The sequence below is a fragment of the Berghia stephanieae genome, chromosome 1 (genome assembly GCF_034508935.2).
Source record: "Berghia stephanieae isolate SIO BIC M18660-M18661 chromosome 1, UCSD_Bste_1.3, whole genome shotgun sequence".
In the NCBI taxonomy this organism is placed as follows: Eukaryota; Metazoa; Mollusca; class Gastropoda; order Nudibranchia; family Aeolidiidae; genus Berghia; species Berghia stephanieae.
In genome coordinates, this window is record NC_088360.1 from 110194566 (window position 1) to 110201381 (window position 6816).

The 6816-nt window shown below is 36.8% G+C and overlaps 1 long non-coding RNA gene across 1 annotated transcript; it reads right to left on the reverse strand.

The window, feature by feature from the left end:
• Positions 1 to 2432: 2432 nt before the first annotated feature.
• LOC144965176 (uncharacterized) lies at positions 2433 to 6094 on the reverse strand. The gene is made up of 3 exons (XR_013643977.1): positions 5946 to 6094; positions 4105 to 4276; positions 2433 to 3780 (listed from the first exon to the last, which is right to left on the reverse strand). It is a non-coding gene; the product is annotated as an uncharacterized LOC144965176 (long non-coding RNA).
• Positions 6095 to 6816: the final 722 nt, after the last annotated feature.

Genomic DNA, 6816 nt, shown 5'->3' on the forward strand with positions numbered 1-6816 from the left:
TAATTTTAACCACAAGCTACATAATCAGACACAAGCACAGGTCCCCACTAAGAGGAATACACTCAAATGTTTACAAATCATATATAATATAAACAAAACTGAATACATTACATAACAGAGAGCTGATTTACAAGGAAAAAACTATCATCTCCCAAAACTAACTATACATCTGTTTCCCCTCTCACCAAGGGTATCCGGTCAGGGCCAGGACAAAACCAAGTAATCTTATTCCAAGACAAAGACAGAAAGCTATGTATTCTGATGCCTCTATGGGGCTATTGGGGGTAGGAGCCTCTGATGACCACTACAGAGACCGCGCGAGATGAAGGGACATACTTATTCTAGATTGGTTTGCTTTGTTTAAATGCGTTTTCGCTCATTTGGTTACACTCCGGTTAAGTTGATTTTCGGATAAGTCGATTTCTTTCTCGGTTCCCCTGGGCATCGTCTTATCCGGAGTCCACTGTATACTTTTGTGGGGTCCTTTTGTAAAATCATTAGTCCGATTGTAGTTGTAAATTTCTTTATATTCTAATGTCATAAAATCAGTCACACCACTGAATCCCTACCAGCGCTTTTACTCACTGAGTCCCTACCACCAGCGCTTTTACTCACTGAGTCATTAAACTTTTACTCACCGAGTCCCTACCACCAGTGCTATTACTCACCGAGTCCCTACCACCGGCGCTTTTACTCTTCGAGTCCCTACCACCAGTGCTATCACCGAGTCATAGAGCTTTTACTCACTGAGTCCATACCACCAGTGCTTCTACTCACGAGTCCCTACCACCAGCGCTTTTACTCACTGAGTCCCTACCACCAGTGCTATTACCAAGTCATAGAGCTTTTACTCACTGAGTCCCTACCACCAGCGCTTCTACTCACTGAGTCATAGACTTTTTACTCACCGACACTGAGTCCCTACCACCAGTGCTATTAAAGAGTTATAGAGCTTTTACTCACTGAGTCCCTACCACCAGTGCTTTTACTCACCGAGTCCCTACCACCAGTGCTTTTACTCACCGAGTCCCTACCACCAGTGCTATCACCGAGTCATAGAGCTTTTACTCACTGAGTCCCTACCACCAGTGCTATCACCGAGTCATAGACCTTTTACTCACTGACACTGAGTCCCTACCACCAGTGCTATTACCGAGTTATAGAGCTTTTACTCACTGAGTCCCTACCACCAGTGCTTCTACTCACGAGTCCCTACCACCAGCGCTATTACTCACCGAGTCCCTACCACCAGCGCTTTTGTTCACCGAGTCCCTACCACCAGCGCTATCACTGAGTTATAGAGCTTCTACTCACTGAGTCCCTACCACCAGCGCTATTACTCACCGAGTCCCTTCCACCAGCGCTTTTACCGAGTTATAGAGCTTTTACTCACTGAGTCCCTACCACCAGTGCTTTTACTCTTCGAGTCCCTACCACCAGTGCTATTACCCGAGTCATAGAGCTTTTACTCACTGAGTCCCTACCACCAGCGCTTCTACTCACTGAGTCATAGAGCTTTTACTCACTGAGTCCCTACGACCAGCGCTATTGCTCACTCTGAGCCCCTACCACCAGCGCTTTTACTCACTGAGCACCTACGACCAGCGTTATTACTCACCGAGTCCCTACCACCAGTGCTATTACTCACAGAGTCCCTACCACCGGCGCTTTTACTCTTCGAGTCCCTACCACCAGTGTTATTACCGAGTCAGAGCTTTTACTCACTGAGTCCCTACCACCTGCTTCACTCACTGAGTATGACTTTACTCACTGACACTGAGTCCTACACCCGCTATTACCGATCAGACTTTTACACACTGAGCACCTAGGACCAGCGTTATTACTCACCGAGTCCCTACCACCAGCGCTATTACTCAGCGAGTCATAGAGCTTTTACTCATCGAGTCCCTACGACCAGCGCTATTACTCACTGAGTCCCTACCACCAGCGCTTTTACTTGTTGAATCCCTACCACCAGCACTTTTACTCGCCGAGTCCCTACCACATGGCTATTACTGAGTCCCTAACACCAGCGCTAATACTATTAGCCACCAAATCCCTACCACCAGGGGGGACATTATAGGCTCAAATTAGACCCCAAAAATTCATACAGTGATGCAGAAAAAAACCACGAACAGATCTCTTTCAAATTTACACAAAATGTTTCTTACAAGATGGATAGGTTTAGCAATAGTCTTGAAAATAAATTTTTCAGAATTTTTTTTCGATTTCTTAGTGAAAATTTGGTGTGACATGACAGGAAAAAAAATTGATTTAAAAATTCATAAAACTGCTAAATTTTTGTTTAGCCCAAAACCCAACCATCATGATGCCAAACACATCATAAGAAAAATTCTGACCAAATTTGAAGACAATCTGATGGGAAAAAATCCAGATGTGAGTGTTAGAAAATCAGAGAATGACGCACAATGAAATTTTGAGAAAATGAAAAATTTGTCTTTAATTTGATAATAAAGCTAATTATGCAGACAAAGGCCAACATTCATCAAGTATAACCAATATGGAACAAGAAAACAGTAATATTTTATAAATTGGTCAAATTCTGAAAAAAATTATAAACGATTCGCTAACCCTTACCTCTAAGAAAAAATTGCGAAATAATTTAATAGCTGCTGTTATTCACCAAAAAATTACTTTAGTGGTCAAATATGCTTTATAGTTCTAAAATTCTTTAATTATATCTCATGAACTAATAATGTAATGTATAATTTGATGTTAAACACCAAAAATAACTGAATTAAAAAAAAACTTTTTAAAGGGGCAACATAAGCTAAAATTAGACGTAAAACCCTAAAATTTCTAACATAGATGCACCAAAAACTAGCATATAAATTTCTTCCAAATTTAAACACAATGTTTCTTTCATAAATAGCTATATCATGAAAACTCTTGGAATAATTTTTTTTTTGAATTTTTATTTGATTTCAACTGAAAATTTAGCGCGGATCGACAGGAACAAATGAATTTTAAAATTTATAAAATTGCTAAATTTTAATTTACCCCCAAACACTTACATCATGATGTAAAACACATCATAGAAAAGATTCTGAATAAATTTGAAGATAATTTAAAGGAAAATGACTAAGGTAGGATTGCTAGACAATCAGACAAATGACATAAAACAGACATTTGAGAAAGCGCAAGCTTTTTCTATAATTTGACATAAAGTTAAAAGGCTGATTTTGCAGACAACTAAAAGAAATGATCCATCAAACTTTCAAAATATGACCGTAATAGGACAAGAAAACAAAAATGTTGTAGATTGATCTAAGTCTAAAAAAAAATTATAATCGGTTAACTAACTCATACCCCTTAGATAAAAAAAATGCTGTAAAATTGATTTTTTTACGCCCAGAGATAAAATAATTTTGTGGTCAAATATGATGTCATACCTTATGAATTCATCATCATAATCACAAAACCTAATTATTTACTGTATACAATAGGTTATACAGATGATTTCTAGATATATTAAATGATTTTTCAAAATATGATATGGCACGCTATCCTCATTTTTCATTTTTTTATTCTACTTGAGAGACAAGTCGTATAAAATTAGATATCTAGTCAAGTTGAACTGCAAAATCAATTCTATTTTAGACAATAAAACAGTTAAATAGTGCACTAGCTCTGAATAAAAAGCAATTTGCTTTCCCAAACCCTTGGAATAAAAATCTCTTTCGCCTCAATACAGAAAAAGTCAACACTACTTGTTTGCCACCACTTTTTTTGTAGTTCCATAAAGAGGTTGATCCTGCTCTGGATGGAAAAATTGAAATAAAAAAGAGACATTTCATTAGCAATTTTTGGAAATGGCATTATTGTCATAAAATGCATTTGTCAAAGACATAGCAATTTTAAAAAATGATCATTATTCACACCAACACACTTGAAATTTCATTGGTTTTACATCCACAGAACAAACTCTTGGCAACAAACTATATTCTGTCGTTGTTAATAAATTCAGTAGTAATTCAATTCAAATGATGCTTTGCCATTTTCATTTAGAAAAATGAGCATTTATTTTACTGATCACCAATACAAAATGTAAAGGCGCTATGGAGATTTGAAAACATTACTAACCATTGTCAAAAAGTACATGCAGACACTGATCTGCTGGCCCAGATGATGGTTTGCTGATTGATGAGTTTTGCCACAGGTTTGCCTCAACACACCTTGCCAGAATAGCCCTTGAGCCAGAATCTTTATGGATTGTCAGGACACCAGTAACGTCAACAGAATTCTTTCATGTTAGCTGTAAATGAAAACAAAAAATTAAATTAAATTCACTACAGCGAAATAGGCACATACATGCCAATGCTAAAGTTTATAACACTTCGCATGTTGAACGGGACATAACATTGTTGGGCGATATTACAATTTCTTCGGACAGAGACAACGCAGTTTACGGCCAAGTACACATTTTACAACTGAGTACGGTGAGAGAAAGTGAGCAAAGTGCCTTTTCCAAGGGCTAAACTATGCGCCGAGCGAGGCTCGAACCCAGGACCTTCCGGTCCAAAAGCGAGTGTCATACCACTACGACATAGCCGTACAACAACACTAATATAATTATCTCACATTGTCATTATCATCATCATAGGCATTTCAAAACTACTACTAATAATAATACTACCACTACAGATATCTTATTATCATTATAGATTATTTCTCTCTCTCTCTCTCTCTCTCTCTCTCTCTCTCTCTCTCTCTCTCTCTCCTCTCTCCATGAATAACATACAACCCAATTATCGTATAAAAACAACCCCCCCCCCCCCCCCCAAAAAAAAGTTTTGAAAAGTGTGGACGATGCATGCTGTGTCAGCACAATAAGATATAACATAACTGATGAAAGGGATTTTGTTAAGGACCTGCGCTGGAATGGTCGTGAGTCACTCGAACCTCTTATCTTGATAAAATTGAGCAAACTTTGACTGGTGTCCGTACGACATTGAAACAACTGGTTTTAAGGGCGGTTGGGCTAATTATTTGAAATCCTTCAAAATTTGATTTTGGAGATTTTTGTGGAATTGATATTTTATTAACCCTAGAAATAGTTATTAATTGAAGTTCCAAATTTAAGTAGACTATAGGCACGAAAACACAGTGAAAATGGACAGGTAGTAAGAAAAGTGTGAAAAACGGGAAGCTATTGCTATTTTCTAAAAATGTCATATTCTAAGGTATGGGATACTGTGCCACGTTCTCCCAAAATTTTGCGATGAAATTGTCTTGAAAATTCCACAGTTATCACAGAGATAATTATTGTGTTACATAGAGAGATTTTTTGATAATATGTGAATTTTGAATTATAATCCTATTCTGATTTTAATCAATTTTGTCATAACATTTGATTCTCAACTTTGTAATGCTCTAACAAAATTCCATAAGCTAAGCCGTAACAGATAAAATCTCTTGGTGCACACTCTCGACTCTCCTACAAATGTTGACAAGAGGAAGAATATGGAGGTCATCTTCATTAGTTTTTGTGACGTTTGCACAAGATTGTTTATTTTTGATGTCAGACCCCAAATTAGTTCATCTGTAAAATGGTATAAACCATGATATATTAAACATTTTTCACATAAATGTGTTTTTAAAACATATAATGACGATCAGAATGATTTAAAACCGCCAATATGAATTAATTTTTTTTTTTTTTGAAGACCCAACCTCCTTAATCGCCTGACATTGGAAGGCTGATATAATTTTTTTTTTTTTTTTTTTTTGGGGGGGGGGTGGCAGGGGGATAGTATTTATTTTTTTGTAGCCTGTTATTGTTATTTTCCAACATAAGTATAAAGTTAGTTATTGCGCCTAGCGACAAATGGTCGTCAGCTGATGCACAATCAACAAACACACAACCCCAAAGCATTTTAGTTATAAAATAAGAAATGATGTAAAATTGCATTTCGTATGCTTACCTTGTAAACTGAATATTCTGTGACTTGAATAGAGTGAAGAATTACCAAAGTCCGTTATAAGTATAATCAACTTGTAATAATAGTAAATAATGTGATGAGATGAAGTGTTCACTTTTAAACTTCCAGATAATTACATCGATATTCGCCATGATAGGAATAGCTGTTGCCAAGACCCAAACATTTGACAATATAGACCTTTAGAAAATAAAACGTGGATACTTCCCTTATAAAACTGCATCAAAAACACGTTTTTCATTGACAACTTGCAATATTCATATTTTTGGATTCTAGAATAATGAAACAACCTAAAAAGTGGACTAGTCCAATTTGGCCGAAACATTTTTTTAAAAACTATGTGGTCTTGTGGTATGACACTCGCTTTCGAATCGTAAGGTCCTGGGTTTGAGCCTCACTCGGCGCATAGTTGAGTCCTTTGAAAAGGCTCTTTACTCGCATTCTCTCACCGTACTCAGGTGTAAAATGAGCGTTGTCTCTTTCCAAAAAAAAAAAAAAAAAAAAGAAATATAATATCGCCTTACAGGCGTCATGTCTTGTCCTCAATGGGACCCCTTGTAAAGCGCTTTGAGCAGGTATAGTGGATAGCTGTATAAAAGTTCAATTTTTTTACCGAAACATTTTTTATAACTAAAATTGACTACAGATCCTCCTCCTCCCCCCCCCCCCCCCCCCCCTTAATTTTTTTTTTTTTTTTAATTTTTTGTTTTGTTTACTATAATAATTGGTAAAACAAAAATTGAGTGCTATTCATTAAATGTCAAATCCAATTTTTAGGTCCAATGAACTTAAAATGGATTAGAAACGCCAAGCTGGTCACCGTACTACATTTTTTCCCCCAAACTATTTTCTGTAT